This window comes from Oryx dammah, unplaced genomic scaffold, assembly GCF_014754425.2.
Source record: "Oryx dammah isolate SB20612 unplaced genomic scaffold, SCBI_Odam_1.1 HiC_scaffold_25, whole genome shotgun sequence".
In the NCBI taxonomy this organism is placed as follows: domain Eukaryota; kingdom Metazoa; phylum Chordata; class Mammalia; order Artiodactyla; family Bovidae; genus Oryx; species Oryx dammah.
In genome coordinates, this window is record NW_024070209.1 from 85,139,123 (window position 1) to 85,161,237 (window position 22,115).

The window sequence follows — 22,115 nt, forward strand, 5'->3', positions numbered from 1 at the left end:
AGTCCTGGCACAGAGAAGATGCTCAAGAATTTGTCATTGGAGTCAAGGACTCACAGACTAAATGACTTCAGTTTAACCAAACCTCTCTTCCAAAATCTCTGGGCCCATTTCTTCATCTGCAAGATAGAGAGCATATGACTCCATGAGGCAAATGTAGTAAAAGTTCTCTTCATCCCTCTCCATCACACTTTCCTTCTGGAACTCTCCTCTGGACAGGCGCCCCACCCCCACCCAAGCACCAGTTGTTCTCATCCTCCTCGTGCAGCCTTTGTCCAAAGGAAAGACTGTAGATGAATTACGTGCTCCGTGTGTGAGCTTGTGATCATATCGACGCCCCACCAAGCGTCTCATCAGGTACAGTTCCTGTGACTTAACCTGATGGCTCACCTGTCCAGGAATATCCGCACCCTCTGAGAGAACCAGTCACTTAGGTTTGGGGGCTGAAGGAGAACCCTAAAGACTGCCAGCGGTGAAAATCCAGATTCTGCAGTGACAGGTAGGAAGCAAGGTTCTTCCAGGCAAATACACATCCCAGAGGGACATGGTTAAGAAGAGACTGTGATGGAGACTTCCTTGGTGGTCCAACACCTAAGATTCCATGCTCCCAACGTAGGGCCCCCAGGTTCAATCCCCAGTAAGGGAACTAGATCCCACACGCTGCAACTAAAAACACCCTGCATACCACCACAACAACAACAAAGCTCCTGTGTGCTGCAACAAAGACCCGGGGCAGCCAAATAATTAAACACATAAACAAATTTTTTTAAAAAAACAGGCTCTGATGTTTTCCATCCATCTAAATACCTACTGGGGTACAATTCAAGTCCAGCCACTTCCTAGCTCTGCTGACTGAGGATAAGTTAATTTAGCCCCTTTTTCCTTACCATCTGTAAGACGGTGATAATAATACCTATTTAAAGGGTTACTGTGATGATTAGAATAATTAGATATATTAAAATCAGTAGAAGAAATAGATACAATAACTAAATACATGGAATAATTAGACATAGAAACCCATTCTATGATAAGTACGTTATTTGCCTGCATAATAAGTACTCAACTGGAGTTGAGCTCAGTCGCTCAGTCATGTCTGACTCTTACCACCCATGGACTGTAGCCCACCAGGCTCCTCTGCCCATGGAATTTTCCAGGCAAGAATACTGGAGTGGGCCATTTCCTACTCCAGAAGTACTCAATAAACAAAATTAGTGTCTGGACTCAAAACTTACTTTTCATGTGACTTGGGTCAGGATCTTTCTTTTCTGCACTCTAGAGTTTTCATCTGGAAATTAGAAACAACTCCCCCCAGCACTGTGATGAGTGTAATATGACGTCAGAGATGGGATGCCATCAAACCTGCCACGAGGCAAAAACACAATTTCCTTCCGCGGGTTATCGATCAGCTGGGAACTGGGGAGGTCAGGTCCTTCCGCGGGTTATCGATCAGCCGGGAGCTGGGGAGGTCAGGGGGCTAAGATCACACATCCCTCTTTCCTTGCAGCACCGGGAGCCTCGGAGCTAGCTGCTCAGATCTGATTCTGGGACTCCTCTTGAGAAGCCACCCAACTTGTGATGTTCGCCACATCTACTACGTGCTAGGCTCTGAGATAACTATTTCCTGGCTTCATCCTGGGCCAGCTCCAGACAGCAGAAGCTCTGTGAACAACGAATGTGTCCCCAGGATCCGGGGAAGCCTCCCACCAAAACAGATCATCCCTTCTGGGGCCGCAGGCACCCTTTCAGGGCAGTGCGGGGCACACAGCTGCAGCTGGGGGCCTGCCAGGCCAGTGCACACTCGCCTGATCGTGTCAGAAACCAGTGGGAGAAACACGACCCGCTCTGAGACTCACAAAGCTGCCAGGTCAGCCCCCCTCTCCAGGTGCTGCCCCTGGGGAACCTTTCAGGGGCCTTTCAGGACAGCCAGCAGCGCTGTTCTTAATGCAGTCCCTGCAGGGCTTCCGGACCTTCCCACGGCTCTGCTTTCAGCATTTGCTTCAATAAATTAGTAAATGGAATTCAGGTAACAGCGATAATAAGTGATGCCTTGAAAGGAGCTTACCTAGCCACCTATTTTAGTTCCATTTTCATTGTGTGAGGCCACCCTCCCGCCCGTAGTCAGCAGCAGCTGTCGCTGATAATAGGTACAATCTGTCCTCTTCCCAGATAAGAGCAGGGAATCATAGACTCTGAGCCAGAAGGAAATGTAAAATTCACCTAACCTGGTGGTTCTCAGACTTTAGGTTATATTCAAACCACCCCTTCCAAAAGGTCTGGGAAGACCGACAGCTGCAGCCTGAGCCCCGAACATCTGATTCCAAAGGTTTGGGGTGGGGCCCGAGAACATGGATTTCTAATGAGTTACCGTCGCGGAGGCTGATGCTGCCCTTGGAGAACTGTGGGCCAGCCCATCAGTTATTACCTTGATGGTGGAGCAACAGGAACCCAGGGAGGGGAAGGGACTCTCCAGAGGTAACACCAGGAGTGCAGGGGGTGGGCGCAGACTTCCGACAGGCACAGCAGTCTTAGCCCGCCCACTCTGGGCCCTTCAAGCTTGTTTTTTGCTGTATAATCACCAGTGATGATTTGGTCTCTACCACTGAAAACTAGTGACAGAAGTTAGGGTGGGGATGGCCTGGGGTCTATCTGATGTGTTTTCAAAAAATAGTCCCCAGATTTCTAAGCAGAGAAAAGAGACAGGGCAATGGGATGGGTTAACAGCTCAGGGTGGCTAGGCTGGGGGCAGTGGGCAGGGAAGACCCGATGGGCAAGACCCATTCCAGGCCTCACCCCCGCAGTCTGCTGGCCAGGCTCCAAGCTGCATAAGAGATTCCTTGTCCCTATTTCTTTCTCTGCTTATCTGTCCCTCTGTTCTCCACAGACCAGCGTGGCTCAGGGAAGCCTGCCCCAGAATAGATCAGAGCCACTGAAGAGAGAGATCCTTATAACCTTTGTGCAGGGAAACTCAGCCCAGCTCGGGCACCAGCTTTGGGTTCGAGTCCAGGTCCATTACACACGCAGCCTTCACTCTCCTCACCTTGAGCATGAAGTTACAATCAACAAGAAGTCTCTCTCATGATGCCTGATAGAGAACAAGTGTTCACGTCACCATTCCACCCCATCGCTCTAACCCCAGTGGTAACTCCACAGGTTTTTATCCAAACTGAAGACTATTCCACAAACAGAAAAACAGCAGAGAATTAGAGATGCCGTCTCTGATCAGCTGAAAACTCTGGAAAACGCCTTCAGAGGCTGTTCTCCTGAGCTGACGGGAGCTGGTCCATTCAGGCCGGAGGAAGGGTCCACCAAACTTTATCACCACCAAACTTTCTGAGGGCTCTTGAGGGTTTGCAAGAGCCTTTTGAGTCAAGCCCACTTTCAACCTCCATCACGTGTCCCCCATATTCAGGAGCAGCAGCAACTGAACCACTGAGGCCAGAGTCAGTCTTTAGCAGGAGTTAAACATAAATCTTTAAGCTACTGGGTCCAGAGATTTAAAAAAAAAAAAAAAAAAGCTACAAACAAACCAAAAATCCAGATGGAACCGGCTGGGACCAAGATGGCAAAGAATCTGACCTTGAACAAACCCCGTCTCATTATACACTGACTTGACTATAAAGCATACTCACACCTGCCAGGGGTCGGACATTAAGGACCAATAAGGATAAAAGGGGTGACGCCCCCTCCCTCAAAAAGCCCTGCCCCTTCCCAGCAGACTAATGCATGCGCCTCCCTGTCATTAGCCTCACTCCTCCTCCCTTTTTCTTTACTCTTAATTAAATTCCTCTTGCCACGCGGGTGAGAAATTGATCTGCGACCTTAGTTCCCACTTCTCCATCTTTTGGCCACTGAATAAAGCCTGTGCAGCATCTATCTTGGCTTCCATTTCATTATTCCAACAGCTCGAACCCAAAGGGAAAAAGAACTGTTTCTTTGGAGGCTGGGTGCCTCAGCCAAGCTAGGGCTGGAGCCGAGTCCATACGATTTAATTGGGTACCAGCTTAGCCAGGGAAGAAATGACCTGTGGGAGAAAACAGAACATGGTAAAATCCAGTGACTGTACGACCGTGGTTTAGCAGTTCAGCATAGCAACCAGGATATATGAATATTGTCCTATGACTTCAGTCTTTCCCTGACTTGGGTATGAGTTTGAGCAAGCTCTGGGAGTTGGTGATAGATGGGAAGCCTGGCGTGCTGCAGTCCATGGGGTCTCAAAGTGTCAGACACAACTGAGCGACTGAACTGAACTGACTTGGGTTTTTATGTTGAAACTACTCTTTGGACTCCCCGGGTGGCTCAGTGGTAAAGAATCCATCTTTCAATGCAAGAGATTTGCATCTCTTGCATCTAGGATTGGTGCTAGAATAAATACAGGTTCAATCCCTGGGTCAGGAAGATCCCATGGAGGAGGAAATGGCAGCCCACTCCAGTATTCTTGCCTGGAGAATCCCATGGGCAGAGGAGCCTGGTGGGCTACAGTCCATGGGGTCGCAAAAGAGTCACACACAGCTGAGCACAGCACAAATGTTTGTTCAATCTATGTATAATAATTCATTAAATAGTAATAGCTAATACTTACAATGCACTTAGTAGGTGCCAGGAACTGCTCCAAATGTTCGCAAACATTAACTCATTGATTCAATCTGCACAGACTACAGGTATCATCTCCATTTGAAAGGCAAAGATGCTGGGACCTTCCTGGTGGTGCAGTGGCTGGGGCTCCAAGCAACACCACGGGGCCCAAGTTCAATCCCTGGTCAGGGATCTAGATCCTGCTCACCGCAACATGCCACAACGAAAGACCCCAAGGGCCAAAACTAAGACCCAGTGCAGCCAAATAAACAAATATTTTTAAAATAAATTATAAAGGTGAAGATGCTGAGACACAGAGAGGTTAAGCAATTTGACCAAGGACACAGTTCATGAGCCCAGTCAGTGTGGCTGACTGAGTCACTGCTTTGAACCACTGCTTACATGCCCTGGGCCACCCTCCCAGGACCCAGCTATCCCTGGGCATGTCTCGGGAATTCATAGTTACTAATGTACCTGTTCATCTGTCTCTTTGTCACCTCCGCCACCAGTCTAAAGCTCCTCCTGATTCCTTGGTAACTTAGGGGTAAAGAACTCTCCTGCCAATGCGGGAGACCCAGGTCCAATCCCTGGGTCGGAAAGATCCCCTGGAGAAGGACATGGCTACCCACTCCTGTATTCTTGCCTGGGAAATCCCATGGGCGGAGGAGCCCACTGGGCTACAGTCCATGGGGTCGCGAAAGAGTCAGACATGATTTAACCACTAAAACAACACAACGACCCTGGGATGTGCTCATGGTGTGGTCGTTAGCTGTGTGTTAGCCTGGCACGTGCCTGGTGTCACAGGCCTTCAGCAAATGCCGAGGGACAAACGTACAAGTGAAGAGATTATGGGAGAGGGAATTCGCAGTATCTGTTTGAAAAAAATACAGTACAAGGGGACTTCCCCGGTGGTCTAATGGTTAAGACGTAGAGGGTATAGAGGTTGCAAGTTCAGTCCCTGGTCAGGGAGCTAAGATACCACAGGTCTGGAGGCCAAAAAACCAAAACATAAAACAGAAACAACACATTGTAACAAATTTGATCGTCCACATTAAAAAAAAAAAAAAGCTTAAAAAAATACAGTACAAGAGATCTAATATTGACTAAGAGAATTTTTTTATATGTCAGAAAATTTTTATATATGTTATCATTTTTCACCTGCAAAACACTGGTGAAGAAATATCAGTACTATTTTACAGATGAGGAATGAAGTGGTAAAATAACATGCTTAAAACCATTATTCCAGTAATCCCCAGGATCAGAAAAAAAATTGTAGAGGTCTCTAAAATGAGAGGGGAAAAAAAAAAAAACCTAGGTGTTCTTTTTGGAGCATCCTTTCAAGGTATGAAAACCTGTGCTTCTCTGTGCTGTTTACAACTCTGTGAACTGTAGAAAACTGATAGTAAGGCAGACAATACTTGTCCATGGAAATGCAAATGAATTGGGGTCCTTGGAGATGCAACTGATTATTGCCCCGAGGACACTGCATTCTTTTGCATCTATTTGCAAATTCATTTCCCAATTCCTGACTCCCTGTGTTGTGTGTTCTTTGAATTCTCCATTGAACCTGTTTCTACATTTTACTGGTTTCCTTGTTAATGAGTTAAGTAAATTCTTAGCATGTATTCATTATATATTTCCATGAGAGTTTTGATTTTACCTTTATTTTAATTTTAGCACCAATTAGTATTCAAATCCATGTTTGTTGGTTCTTTCCAATTAATTATACACACAGGTACACACACACACACTTCACTGCTGATCGCAAGTTCTTTATCATTAAGCTTTCTGTCAAAGGCAAACTAAGCTTGAATAAAATGTCAAAACAACACATGTTTAAACAGGCCTTTTAAAAATTGTATTTTTCAGAACTTCCCTAGTGGTTCGTCCAGCTGTTAAAACTCCACATTTTCATTGCAGGGGGTGCAGGTTCAATCCCTGGTCAGGAAATTAAGATTCCACATGCCACGTGATATGGTTGAAAACTTTTAAGAATGGTGTTTTTCAGTATTGTCTATTAAGGACTGAACTGGAAAGGTTTGACTGGGTGATATGGCAGGTCGCTCTCAAGGGCAGCTCTGGGTTCCCATTGTAGTATGTATTACCCTCTTCTTTATTCTGTGCATTTTTTGTTTCTCTGCTTACCGCCCTCCACCTCCACGCAAGCCCCAGGGCCTGAACCATGTATTTTCTACTGTCCTTCCTATACTAGACTGTGGCCCAGAGCACAGCAGCACATAGTCAGGGCAAAAAGTCCAGGTTGAATTCAACCGAATTGCACTGAACTGGATCAGCCTCCAAAGTCTACCCAGGAATCCTTACCTTCTCAAAAGCCGGGTCTTGGAGAACCGTCTTCCAGTGATGCTATTCTAAGAAAACAGGGGAGATCTTTTATTTTCCCTAAAAGGCAACCAGAAGATTTTCATGGCAGGAAAAAATGGCTGCTGCCATCAAAGACCCTGGGCTAATAGGCCCAGTGCCCCTACCCATCCGTACACACTCTAAATGAGACAGCGTGGCTTTAATGGAACAAATTCTGTAGCCGCCTCCCAGCTCAACCCCTAGCTGTACCACCAGTGCTTCTCTGAGTTTCAGCTTCATCAACTGCAAAGGTTAATTTTTATGCATCAACTTGGCTAGACTATGCTTGGTGCCCAGATATTCAGTCAAATACCAGTCCAGATGTTGCTGTGAAAGTATTTTTTAGATGTGAGTAACATTTAAATCGGTAGACTTTGTCAAGCAGATAACTCTCTGTAATGTAAGTGGTCCTTTATTCAATCAGTTGAAGACCTGCAGAGGAAAAGACTGAAGTCCCCTGAGGAAGAAAGACTTCTGCTTCCAGAGAACCTTTGGACTTGAGCTACATCATCAGCTCTTCCTTGGGTCTCCAGCCTACCAGCCCGTCCTGCAAGTTTCAGACTCGCAACCCCCACTATGGTGTGAACCACTTTCTGTTTCTTTCTCTTCCCCTCTTCTTCTCCCTCTCCCTCTTTCTCTTCCCTTCTCTCTCCAGATTAAAAAAAAAAAAAAAAATAAATGACAGTCCAGGGATGAACCTGCAGAACTGGGCTGTCTTGTATTTTATAGAACAATAAAAAATCACTTTCAGAAAACCTACCTTACTTGGCTGAAGTCCTCCTGCAGGTAAATGAAGGGACAAAGGAAACCATAAAGCATCACAGTGAATCCTCTGCTCTCTACTCTGTGTAACCAGCTCACTCCCAACAGGTATCTGCATCTTTGGCTAGAAAAAATAGAAAACTTAATCCAACCAGCTGGAGGAGGAAATGGCACCCTGTTCCAGAATTCTTCCCTGAAAAATCTCTTGGACAGAGGAGCCTGGCAGGCTACAGTCCATGGGGTTGCTAAGAATCAGACACGACTGAGCGCACATATACACACAATACATCCGGAGAGTGGATATTTGCCTGGCCCGAGGTGGTATCATGGAGAAGGAAATGGCAACCCGCTCCAGTGTTCTTGCCTGGAGAATCCCAGGGACGGGGGAGCCTGGTGGGCTGCCGTCTATGGGGTCGCACAGAGTCAGACGCGACTGAAGTGAAAGCGGGTGGTATCAAATCCATAATTCACCTGAAATGTTGCACAACTAAAAAATGAAAGATGATTTACAAGAACGTGATCTCTTCTGAGGAGCACTTTACCAACCCCGGAAAGGTCAATGACTGGGTTGCTGGGAAAGTACTTGAATGTCTTATGTCACCCACGGTCCCCAGGTTATTCCACCTGATCAAATGCAGACTGAAAACAATAGCTTGGCTGCTGCCACCACCACCCCGGGACATATTCACGGGACTTGTTTCAATTGCATTGTGTCTGTGAGTCAGCTGTCCTCCTGAGGGGATGTCACTCCCGAAGGTGTGACTTCCACCCTCTCAACTCCTACCACCCTTCTGAATGTATTGCCAAAGACTCTGAAATGGGAAAGAACAGACATAATAATTAATTCCAGGACCATCTCTCTCTTTTCTGAAAATTCACCCTCGTTCTATTTCACTTTGTATATGAATTCAAACATATTGTCTAATACAACCCAGGAGAGACTGCCCACTGAACCCAAATATACATTAAAGAAGGCTCTCGAATACAGACACTGAAAATTGTTTCCCATTTGTGAATTTCCAGACAGGAACTAAAGGCCAGAAATTGAAGTCTAACATAATCTCCCTTCAAGTGTCTCATTCTGCTCAGGATTAGAGAAAGAGGTCCTGACAGAAGTAGCTTTTGGATGGATTTATTCTGAAGTTGCTGCCTCCTAAGCTCCTTCCAATGGAACAAATGTGATTTTTTTTTAACACCTACAAAGGGGCAGATGTCCAATGCCAAGTCTCTCATACCCCCCAGTTTCCCAAAGATCCATGAACCGCAAGATTATCTCAGTACCACCCTTACACCCATATACGTTAGAAAACCCTAGCAAATTCCTAACCCTGTGAAAACTATGGTGACGAGACCAGTTCATTGCAGGGCTCAGAGCTCAGCCAAACGCCATTACAGATTTCAAAAATGTCTGTGAGAGGAGAATAAAAGGAAAACATATGGAAAATATTCAATATGCTTGGTTTCAACTTCAGCAGAAGCCCTGTGAGTCTGGCCGGTTGTTTGTCATGTTTTTGTTTTTCGTTTTTCCCAGAAACACAAATTCAGCAGGAAGCTTTCACCTTTGAGGAGGTTCGTGGTGATTGCTACACATAGGCTGCTCTTCAGAAAGGGACATTTTGAGACACTGCCGTCTTCCCGAAAATCTGAAACACGTGAAGTCTCCGAACTTATTAGACGCTCCCCTCTGCCTCTTAAAATCTCTTCGTTTCTGTCTCCTCAGATGTTCCTGGCACCCCCATGCTGAACCCTGTATCCGCTCTGTCTCCGCTCCCTCCTGTCAGCAGAGCACACCACATTTATTTTTAGCATTTTGTTTCCTGATAATTCATTTTGGGTTTTTTTTTTTTCTCTGCATTACTCAAGAAGATGAAATATCCCTCATTAAACAACTCCTTTCCCCAGCTCACAAAGGTCTTTATCTTTTGTAGATAATATCCACCACCATCCACTGTGGTTGAACCCACAGTCTGGGTCTTTCAAACCTCCAATAATCAGAGTTTATGATCTGAGCACTTCCGAGCAAACTGACCACCCCTTCCCCCGGAGGATGGAGATTCAGAGACTCAGATTCAGTCGGTCTAGGGTCGGACTTACACATCAGTGACGTTTAAAACATCCCCCTCAATTAATTCTAATAACCCACCAAAGTTGAGCAGCTTTTATGGTAAGGCCTCAAAGATTCTCTGCTCTGAGACTTCTCACCAGCATCAGCCACAGCTGTAATTCTGTGGGAGGCACGCAGCTGCGGCCTCGGCTCAGGACAAGGGAGGCCCACAGGGTCTGGCAAAGCTCTGCCTCCCCGCCAAGCATCTCCTCTTCATGTAAAACTCACAAAGCTTATGTTCAAAGATTCCCAGCGAGAATGCACCAAAAGTATCTATTACTCCTCCTCCATCCTGCATGAAGAACTCATAGGCATAGAGGAAACAATTGGCAGGTTTTTTTAAAACCTGGACAAGCAAGGAGAGATCCAACCAGTCCATCCTAAAGGAAATCAGTCCTGAATATTCATTGGAAGGACTGATGCTGAAGCTGAAATTCCAATACTTTGGCCACCTGATGCAAAGAGGTGACTCATTGGAAAAGACCCTGATGCTGGGAAAGATTGAAGGCAGAAGAAGGGGACGACAGAGGATGAGATGGTTGGATGGCATCATCGACGCGATGAACATGAGTTTGAGTAAACTCCAGGAGTTGATGATGGACAGGGAGGCCTGGCATGCTGCAGTCCATGGGATTGCAAAGAGTTGGACACAACTGAGTGACTGAACTGAACTGGACAATGTGTCCACAAACCCTTCTCTCCTGGAAGAACAGGAGAAGAGCTGGGATAAAGATGGCCTGGATCTGAGCTCAGGTGAGACCCCTCCCGCCTTTCCACAGGTGTGAAGATGCTGTGTGCCCGCTTGGCCAGCCTTGGACTCAAGAATTTGAAAGAGTTAGGGACAGAAGTTGGGCCCCATCCCTCTGCACACATTATTAGAGCTATGCCCGGGGCAGGGGGTTATCAGAGAGGGTCTGAGAGGGTCCAAGAGTTGCTTGACCCAAAAGTGAGTCCTGTCCTGGCTCCGGGGTCCTCCCTGAGCAGACAAGTCCTTCCTCCTCCAGGAGTTTAGGTCTCAGGGGACAGACAGACTTCCAGGGGAGGGGAGACGGGAGCAGCATTGGAGGTGGTGGAGGGGGCGGCGGGTGGGCAGGGCCCATGTCAGAATCTCTCCTGTCCACCTCCTTAGAGACAAAAGCCTGTCCACCTGGACACATTGCCTGCAGTTCATGCTGCCAGGTGGGGAGTCCTTGGGGCTGAACCAGACACACGTCTCGGGCTGACTCTATCTGCGGGATTCCTGGGCTCGTCCTGTGTGCCTGGGCTCCCGGTCCTGTGGGGGCACCTCCAGCATTCAGGTTCATGTCAGACCTCAGAAGTTCTCCTGAGTTCCCCCGGGCACCCCTGGTTCCCTCTCCTTCATGCCGTGTTGCTGCCATGCTCAGGGCCTCAGCCTCCCCACGCCCCGGGGGGCTGCCCCATCCTCTCCAGTGACTCCTTGGGCTCAGCCCACCCCTCTGGCCCATGCATGCTGCTGCCGCAGTGACCCCCTCCTTCATTCAAATGGCCTGCACTTGCACGTGAGACGAGGCCAGACCCTCTGGCCTGGCTATACCTCTCGACAGTGTCTCAATACACTCCTAAGGGTGAAGTCGCTCAGTCGTGTCCGACTCTTTGCAGTCCCATGGACTGTAGTCTAGCAGGCTTTTCTGTCCATGGGAATTTCCAGGCAAGAGTACTGGAGTGGGTTGCCATTTCCTTTCTCCAGGGGATCTTCCTGAACCAGGGATCAAACCCAGATCTCCTGCATTGCAGGCAGACGCTTTACCCTCTGAGCCACCAGGGAAGGCCAACACACTCTTAACCCCTCCTCTAACCACATCAAGTTCATGAAGCTCCTCCCACCCCCATGCCTCTCCCTGCTTTCCAGGTGGAAAAGATGCAGGTGTCACTGAGGACTCAGTGCAGGCACCGGCGCCCAAGGAGACCTTCCTCTGCCTTCGCATTCACCACCCCCACCCCCACCCCCACCCCGAGGTACACTTGACCCTTCCTCCACGCTGCTCCCCATGCACACCCCAACAGTCCCGTCCCTGATCCTGCCCCACCTCAGCACATGCTTTCTTTCATTGTTGGGGGGACTGCTGCACGGCACGTGGGATCTTAGTTCCCTGACCAGGAATAGAAACCAAGCCCCCTGCCGTGGAAGCATGGAGTCATAATCAATGGACCACCAGGGAAGTCCAGCACAGGATTTTTTAAAATTAATTTCTTTAATTGGAAGCTAATTTCTTTACAATACCATGGTGGTTTTTGCCACACATTGACATGAATCAGCCTTGGGTGTACATGTGTCCCCCAGTTCCAAACCCCCCTCCCGCCTCCCTCCCCATCCCATCCCTCTGGGTTGTCCCAGTGCACAAGCTTTGAGTGCCGTGTTTCATGCATCAAACTTGCATTGGTCACCTATTTCACATATGGTAATGTACATGTTTCAGTGCTTTTCTCTCAAACCTTCCCACCCTCGCCTTCTCCCAGAGTCCAAGAGTCTGCTCTTTACATCTATGTCTCTTTTGCTGTCTTGCATATAGGGTTGTCGTTACTATTTTTCTAAATTCCATATATATATGCTAATATACTGTATTAGTGTTTTTCTTTCTGACTTACTCCACTCGGTATAATAGGCTCCAGTTTCATCTGCCTCATTAGAAATGACTCAAATGCGCTTTTTAATAGCTGAGTAATATTCCATTGCATATATGTACCACAACTTTCTCATCCATTCGTCTGCAGATGGACATCTAGGTTGCTTCCGTGTCCTAGCTATTGTAAACAGCAGCACATGATTTCTTAAACATCCATCTCTCCCTGGCCACTACCTCCTCCAGTCCCCTAGTACCTGGCATTTTATTGGGCATCACCTGGCATTTTATTGGGCATATAGTAGGTCAGCAGTCTTCCCCAGTGGCTCACTGGTAAAGAATCCACCTGTAATGCAGGAGCTTCAGGAGACTCAGGTTCAATCCCTGGGATGGGAAGATATCCTGGAGAAGGGAATGGCAAATAACTCTAGCCTTCTTGCCTGGAGAATCTCATGGACAGAGGAAGCTGGTGGGCTACAGTCCATGGGGTCACAAAAAGTTGGAAACAACTGAGTGACTAACACACTATTGACTTATTAGGATGAAGATTTTATCTCCCACATACCTTTTCTCATCCCCAAACCTTCTAGTATAAATGACATGATATTTTGTAGGTCTATAATTTTTTCTCCTCCTGAGGCTGAGTTGCTCCATTTTTTATTGCTCATTATTCTTTGTATATATTACTAATGCTCACCACTTCCCCAAAAAAATATATTATGGGAGAAGAAAGCTTCTCAGTAACATTTTTTCCCACTGTCAAATCTCTCTTCCCTCCCCTCCACCCTTTTACAAACAGAAAAAAGAATAAAACTCAGGATGAAACACTACTTTCCCTAAAGCACAGTGACCCTCTCCATCACAGGAGGCCTTGGCAGCCACCTCCCCTGACTCCCCAGGGCCGGTCTGCCGTTGTATTTCTCTCCAATCCCTCTTCCCTAATCTGTTCTCTCATTCCATTGTTGCTATTCAGTTGCTCAGTTGTGTCCGACTCTTTGCAACCCCATGAACTGCAGCATGCCGGGCTTTCCTGTCCCTTCACCATCTTCTGGAGTTTGCTCAAACTCATGTCCATTGCGTCAATGATGCCATCCGACCATCTCATCCTCTGTCATCCTCTTCTCCTCCTGACTTCAACCTTTCCCAGCATCAGGGTCTTCTCCAATCGGCTGGCTCTTTGCATCAGGTGGCCAAAGTACTGGGGCTTCTGCTTCAGCATCAGTCCTTCCAATGAATATTCAGGACTGATTTCCTTTAGGATGGACTGGTTGGATATCCTTGAAGTCCAAGGGACTCTCAAGAGTCTTCTCTGCACCACAGTTTGAAAGCATCAATTCTTTGGCACTCAGCCTTCTTTATGGCCCAACTCTCACATCCATACATGACTACTAGAAAAATGACTACTCATTCCATTGGATAATGCTAGTTGCTATTGCAAATAAACCTCTGAATCTCAGAGGCTATCACTTTAGAAACACATCTCACTCCACAAATTTCACGCACGTATTCAGCAGGCCATCTACCACTGAGTGGCTCAGTGATCCAGGTTCCTTCCATCTTGTGACTCTTGCCCTGGAGACCTTTGCTTCCAGTGATGAAGAGAGACAGGGAATGTGAAAAAGGCACACCTGTGTTTTATCTGCTGTGGCCCAGAGGTGGTTCGATCACTGATGCTTAGATTTCCACTGCCAAGATGCAGTGGAAATCAGCCCCCAGATAGGGGGCTGGGAACTGAGGTAAGTTAGTCCCTGGGAAGCTCTTTTCCAGCAGTAACTCTCCAGAACAGTAGGACTCTTTAGAAGACAGCTAGCCACTTCTGCCACACCTCCTAAGGTTCAGGGTCCCCAAACTCCCTGTCCCTGCCTCATTTTCACAGCAAGTCCAATATCGATTTGTATTTCCACCAGGATATTATACAGCAGGAATGTAGCAACTGAACATGAGTGTTGTTCCTCTGTGTAGCTAGGATGTTGTAACACGTCTATGGCAAACACAGAACAGAAGGCTGGAGAGGAGGGCACCATCCATTCCGTCCCCTGCCCCAGACACTGCTTCCTCAGCTCACACTGCTGTGTCCAGTCGGCAGGTCGCAGGGTGCCTGGCAAGTCCTCCGGTGTAGCCTGACGGTGGTGCCTTTGGCAGGAATGTCCATGACATATGCTCCATCGCCCACCCAAGCGGAACTGGGTCCTTGCAGATATTTTCAAATTGAAAGGTTGAGCTCTGCTTGGTGAGAACGGGCCCTGGTTTGCATCTGTTTCTGGTCAAAGCAAGAGGTGCTTACCCCATTTTTCGAAATGTGTTAACTCTTTCAAAAGCAAAAGGCACTGTGGCACACACAGTGATTCAGCCCTGAGTAATCTGTGGAAGAGTCTGCAGGTCTTTCTCATGGCCTGTTCCCTGCTCTGGGTCCTCTCATCTCCACCAGCTCCACCAGGACAGATGTCAGTGCTTCTGTGTGCAGAGTCCAGGGCACATGGTGGAGTGACTCGGACCTTTGCCCACTTCACTGCCATCACCCCAGCAGCCACCCATACGACTGCCATTCTCAGTTGGCGTCATGGACGGGGCCTGTTAGCACTTGAGAACATTCTGTATTTGGAGATCTGAGCTCCTGCTCTACCTTTTACTCATCAGAGGACACCAGACAAATCAGTCTCTCTGAATGTTGATTTTCTCAAGAAAACAAACAGAATGTAAAAAGCGATCTGAAACAGCAATGATAACAAAATTTAGGATTGTCCCAGGTCCAAAGTACAGATACACCCATTATTTTGTGATGTTATCTGCTCCAGGGCAACCATGCAGCCCAGCAGGGAAAATGATTAAGAAACCCAGGCCCAGGTAGGACGCTGGAGCCCATAATGTAAGACAAGCTGACTGGTGACAGTCCACATTGTTTCAAATCAACCTTTCTGGGCATAAACCAGGTGCCAGGCACTGGTTTTTTTCCAGTAGTCATGTATAGATATGAGAGTTGGACTATAAAGAAGGCTGAGTGCTGAATAATTGATGCTTTTGAACTGCGGTGTTGGAGAAGACTCTTGAGAGTCCCTTGGACTGCAAGGAGATCCAACCAGTCCATCCTAAAGGAAATCAGTCCTGAATATCCATTGGAAGGACTGATGCGGAAGCTGAAACTCCAATACTTTGGCCACCTGATGCGAAGAACTGACTGTTTGGAAAAGACCCTGATGCTGGGAAAGATTGAAGGCAGGAGGAGAAGGGGATGAGAGAGGATGAGATGGTTGGATGGCATCACCGACTCGATGGACATGAGTTTGACTAAACTCCGGGAGTTGGTAAGGGAGGCCTGGCGTGCTGCAGTCCTTGGGGTTGCAGAGAGTCACACAACTGAGGGACTGAACTGAACCGAACTGAACTGAGGCACTGGGATCATTGCTTTAGAAAAGAAATCTAAGAGCATGTCGTTCTGTGGGGCTCTGAATAGACCTGGAATAACAGAGGGAAATGGAGAATTCCTGTTCCTGGCCCGTCTCCCTCTTGCTCGGCAAGTTGGGAAGAATTCAACAATGGGCGTGTGATGGCTGTCCAGAGAGCTTCCTGTGAGCCAGTTGCAGACTAGACGGTGGGGATTACACCAGGCCTCCAGAGGAGACTCACCAAGGGGCAAGCAGGGCAGGCCAGTGAGCTAAGAATGTGCGAACACATCGCAAACTGGAAAGAGATGCACTGAGGGGCGTTACTGTAAATGCAGCCCACCAGCACCCTAGCTGAAAGGTGGGCTTAGAGGCTTGGCTTCAATGAACACATTGTCAGTGAAAATAATCAATAAACAATCTATAAGAACGTGCGTGCTTCGTGCTAAGTTGCTTCATTCGTGTCTGATTCTGGACCTCTATGGACTGTAGCTCCTCTGTCCACGGGATTCTCCAGGCAAGAATAGTGGAGTGGGTTGCCATTTCCTCCTCCAGGGGATCTTCACAACTCAAGGATCAAACCTGAGTCTCTTATGTCTCTGCACTGGCAGGCAAGTTCTTTACCACTAGCACCATCTAGAAGAGTTCTATTTGAGCCTCACTGAGGCCAATGACCTGGAAGCAGCTTCCAGATCACACTGAGAAACTGCTCCAGAGAAGCCTCATTTTCAACATGTGAAACATATCTTTTCTATCTTATCAAAAAAAAAAATATTAAATTAATCGGAGATACATTTCTTCAAGCTGTTTAAAAAAAAAAAAACAAAAACAGAAAAACATACCAGCACATGCAGAATGAGTCAGTAGTCCTCAGCACCTGGGAAGGGAGCCTTAGCATGTTAGGTGTCCCAGTGCTAGCATCCCAGGAAGGGAGGTGTTTATTTTTTAAATGGACGTTCTTTGTGGTCAGCGAGACCTTTTCTTCAACACTTATAGCAGATTTACAATGCACACTTGGTAGGCCACAAAAAAACCTGTTCTAGTTACCATAAAATTCAGGTTATCTCATGTGTAAGGCTGAACGACTTCCGCAGACCTCAATATGTGACCATTTCTTTTATCACCATGAACAGACATAGTCAACTACACAGAAGCAAACTGCCTCAAGAGTGATGTTTTATCCACAGGCCTGGGTGAGGTCCTCCCACGGACACTCAGGACATGCTCAGTTTTAATGCCTGCCCTTTTGATAAGCTCACATTTTTCATACGTTATACATCGGCACCCTAAATTATTTCTTGTGTCTGAATTTTTTTTTTTTTTTTGACCATGCAGTGCAGGAGGGAGGGTCTTAGTTCTTCGACCAAGGATTGAATCCATGCCCCCCTGAGGTGGAAACTGCATGGAATCTTAACCACTGGACCACCAGGGAAGTCCCTCAGTTTCAATTTTCAATTTTTGAACATTAGTTGATGGTTTTATGCTGTGGTAAAAGAATGCTGATTGCAGGTACGGCTGTGTGGCTGGGAGAAAAAGCCAAGCCATCTCTGAGCCCCAAGTCAAGTCCATTGTCCTCTCTCCCACCCTATCCCCAGAGCACGTCGTGGGTATCTCAGGCACCCAGGTCTGGCTGGAGCTTTCTCATCAGCTGAGTACTGCAGGGGTGAGGAGCTAGGAACTCAGGTGAGAAAGACGCCAATGTCGCATTCATCCTGGATGTCAAGGTTAGATCCCTCCCCCGTCTTTTCTCCAGATGCTGTGTGAACTGGGACAGACTGGGGATCTTCGGGCTGCTTGGCTCCCCCACCCCAGTTCCTGCAACAGGAAGTGCTCGTGAGAAGGGGAGGTGTCAGGCCTGGTTCCCCAATCCCCAGGAAAGCCATCCCAGGACCCCTCCCCCCACGAATCCATGCAAAGGTGCTGTACCTGGCCACTTGCCAACTTCCTCTCAAAGCAAGCCAAACCATCCTTCAAAGTTTCATAACAGCTTTGGCTCCCTAGAAACAGAATTGCCCACCTGCCTCCCTTAAAGCGCACAGGTGAGAATTTAGCTCATTGGACCCTCCACCTTGTTAGAGGGATGCGGCGGGAGAGAGTATGAGGGAAGCAGCTGCCAGCAAGACCTGTCCTCTCTGCTCCATCTGGCGGATGGGATGGCTGGGTGTCTGCCGTGTGACAGGGGTGCAGGCCGGCTGGCATCAAAAGCAGGAGGCAGGCTCTGTCCTCCATGGAGCCAGAGATGGGAGGAATTTTCTAGTTCAGGGGATGAAAAGAGGTATTTAAATGTTCCAATGTGACTTCAGGCAACTTCCATAATTTCAGTCACTTTGGGGAAGAAAACTGACCCACGAATGTCCATTGGATTCAGCTGTACTCCAGCAGTCAGAATCCTGGAAGACAGAAGGGTGATGGGCATTCAGGACCCAACCTCCAAGTGTGCTGATGCCTTGAGTCCCAAACGATGTCACACAGTGTCCAAAAGGAGGTTTAACGGCACATCAAACACAGCCTAGGACAATGGAGTCTCCACAGTGCAATCCCTGGCTAAACACAAAAGTCCCGTTTCCAAGTCTGCCGCAGGCTTGTCCCATCAGAAAACTCACTGAGGGGACCCCATCCTGTTGGGAGAATCTGAAACAGCTTGTTAGCCATCAGTGTAGACGGAAATGGATAATAAGAACTTCTTAATCACTGATTTGTAGGTCAGTGCTAATGATCGTTTAAATGATGACCCTCTCCTCGTGCTCAAAAATTGAAAGAATAAAGTTGACAAATTAAACGTAAAGCATGGATACCTCTATTATCAACCCCAAAGTGAGCATCATCTTACTGGCTTTAATACATCATTTTCTACCACATAACATTCAGGTTTATTTGAATTTCACTGATGCTATAATTTTAAATGCATTTTGGTTTTATTATTATATAAGGGCTACTGCTTTCTGTTGATGCATATTTAAATAAAATTATATAGAAACAGTTTTGTTCAACATTTTGAGAAAATAGCAACCCACTCCAGTGTTCTTGCCTGGTAAATAAATCCCATGGACAAAGGAGTCTGGCAGGCTACAGTCCACGGGGTCGGACACAACTTAGCAACTAAACAACAAACAAGGACTAGTGCTTTCTGTTGATGCATATTTCAATAAAATTATACAAAAACAATTTAGTTCAACATTTTGAGAATCACTGTATTATCTGAATTGAGAGAAAGATGCTGGTCCACTGAGCATACACTGGTCCACTGAGCATACACTCTCTAATCGTAATAAGTCATCTATTTTAGGTATCATAAACTAACTTCTGCAGAAAGTCCAGATGAAAACAATTTTACTGCGTAAGAAATTATCTCCTTTATCATTCTTTGTGAGCCGCATGAAAGCAAGAACACGAACTTTTGTCCAGAACTAAATCTCCTTCAATAAATCAGAGGTTAACCGCCTCACTCAATCAACAGGCACTGTTTATTTTTTGGATATCCCGGAGGTATGAATCAAGAAGACAAAAGAATAAAAGTGAAACTATCAGGTCACTCTGGAAGGAAAAATATAAAGTTCCCAAATGAATGTGTTCCTTGAAAATATAAACCATTTCTCCTTAGCTTGGCGCTGTCATCCATCTCGGAAAAGGATGTTTTTACAATCAGAGCAGAAATATGACTGGCGCTCCTACATTTACATTTCTTTGTTGCAAAATGAATGTAACTTGTTCGGATTCCAGCAGTGGGAGAAAGCTGCAGAAGTCGCGGTTACTTTCCAAAGTGAAACTTAAAACCACCATCTCCGGTTCACAAAAGGCAGAATGAGTCACCGGAAGAGGCTACTTGCTTGCAAAACTCATTAAAGGCAATGCAGGCCTGAATGGACTTCCTGCACCAGTGAAAAGATCGCTGGCGTCAGGACAGCACCTCAAGGCTCCAACAAGCTGGGGGAGGGAGCCATCAGAAATCTGGGCCCAGCCCAGGGCTGCTGGTTCACACGCACTCTGGCTGCCCGGCCTGGTCTGGTCGAGGGCACTGCCTCCTCCCAACTGGGACCAGCAGACATAGCAATGAATGCCCAGGAAGGGGGCTGAGGCTAGCAGCTATGCATTGAAGGCACAGTATACCTTGTGGCTCTGGTGAGCCGCTGTATTGGATTTCCAGAGGTCCTCTCTCAGCAACTCCTGTAGCCCTGACCAGGCTGGATTAAAGTAAAATGTCATGTGAATGCATGCTCAGTCGCTTCAGTGTGTCTGACTCTTTTTAGAGCCTGGAGAGCTCCTCAGTCCATGGGGTTCTCCAGGCAAGAATACCAGAGTGGGTTGCCATGCCCCCGCTTCCCCACAGGGGATCTTCCCAACCCAGGAGTCGAACCCATGTCTCTTATGTCTCCTGCATTGGCAGGCGGGTTCTTTACCACTAGTGCCACCAGAGAAGCCCATAGATGTCGGGTAGAGCCAGGATCCGCCCCCTGTGACCCCCAGCTCTGTAGAAACAGGGCACAGTGCTTTGTGCAGTTTCAAAGGGAGGCAGATGAATACGAAATGATGCCTGACGTGACAAAGCTCCCTGGAACAGCTGGTGACAACACTCCTGTTGGAAAGAGGAAGTCAGATTCCAGAGTTTAATTTCTTAAAATAATGCTGTGTAACTTGCCTCCACGCCCTATTCTTCTGTCTTAGGACTGTATGAGGGCTGCTTGTGTTATGTTTTATAGGAAAGGTCATTCTGAGGCCCAGTGGTCACTGGCTGGTTGTCAGTTGTTGCTTAACATCCGCTCAAAGGGCTGGTGCATCTGGTGGGGTGTGTCAGGCTTTGAAAACCAAGGTAGGAAGTATTTAAAATATTCAGGTGATTACAGCTGAGATATCAGGAAATGCAAGCTGCCGAACTGGTTTTCTCTTGCACGTGTGAGGGCTGTCTGCACAACCAAATGGAAATAGCATAGCCTAGTGGTTCCACAGAGGAGTGGAGACAGGCTCAAGACTGCAGTTTATACTCACTTTCCAGAAAAGCACCTACCATTTGAATTCAGGGTAGGACTAAATCTGCAATGTTCAGCTAAATGACAGTTTGTTTTTAAGATGCACAGGCATGAACTCTACAGACACCTTGAGATGAACTGCTCAGATCTGGGCTTCACAAGGAAATAACCTGGTACCCTGGGTGGCCACCTTTGGGGCCAATATTCTTGCATTTATTCCAAAAAGATTTAGACTGATGCAGGTAAACTGACACGGATATCTTGGGCATGTCAACAATATGCAAAATCAGTAGGAATTTTGATGGTTTTCAAGTTATCTGGGTGAACTCGTCAAGGGTTTTGATTTGTTCAAAAAGTCCAAAAACTGCGGACAGTGGACCTGAGGCAAGGACACCTGTACTGTCTTTACTTTTACTTTACGTATATCATGCCACTTAGTGACTTTTAAAAAACCTTTTAATTTTGTATTAGAGTACAGGCAATTAGGGCTTCCCTGGTGGTTCAAATGCTAAAGAAGAATCTGCCTGCAATTCAGGAGACCTGGGTTTGATCCCTGGATCGGGAAGATTCCCTGGAGGTGGGAATGGCTACCCACCCGTGTAATCTTGCCTGGTGAATCCCATGGACAGAGGAGCCTGGGGGGCTACAGTCCATGGGGTTGCAAAGAGTCGGACACAACTGAGCTACTAACACTTCCACTGTTCAAAGCCAATTAGCAGTGTTGTGACAGTTTCACGTGAACAGATCTAAACAACTTTCTGGCTAGGAGAGACTGGCCAGGCATTTTTTAGAGATAGCAGAGGGCCAGGCTAGAGCATGCCTGTGGAATGCAAACTAGATGATGCTGAGACCCAGAATAGGCCTCCTCTGTCCGGCAGGCACCACAGCTACACCGGCGTTGGCACTATTCCTCACCCCTCATCAGCCCAGGGCCAGGCACCAGGCAACCGAAGGCCATGCCTATCGCTTAGAGGCCACTGAAATGAGCCCCATCTGGCAGTCCTCAGCAGCTCCCCTGGCCCTGCCTTTTGGGCAGAGACCCCATTAAAGGCTGTGTCCTCGGCTCTCCCCTCACTCTTCTGCCTCCTGACCACCCTGGGGGTTTTCCCATGTGGCCTCCCACTCTGAGAAGCCGGAAGTATAATAAGCTTGGTTCTCCTGAGCTCTCCTGGGGCTGCACCTGACTGACGTCCCATACGAGAGCACAGAACACAGCCTGCCTGTGCAAGAGCCACATGTTAAACATCGATTATGGGCCAAGTCCTGGGAGATACCTCACATACAGCATCTAGCACAATTCTTCCTGCTTCTAAGTCATTCCCTTCGAGGTGAGATGAGTCCCCGCGCGGGTAGGAGCCCAGCTCTCTCCTGTCTTCACCCTCTTTCCCTCCCA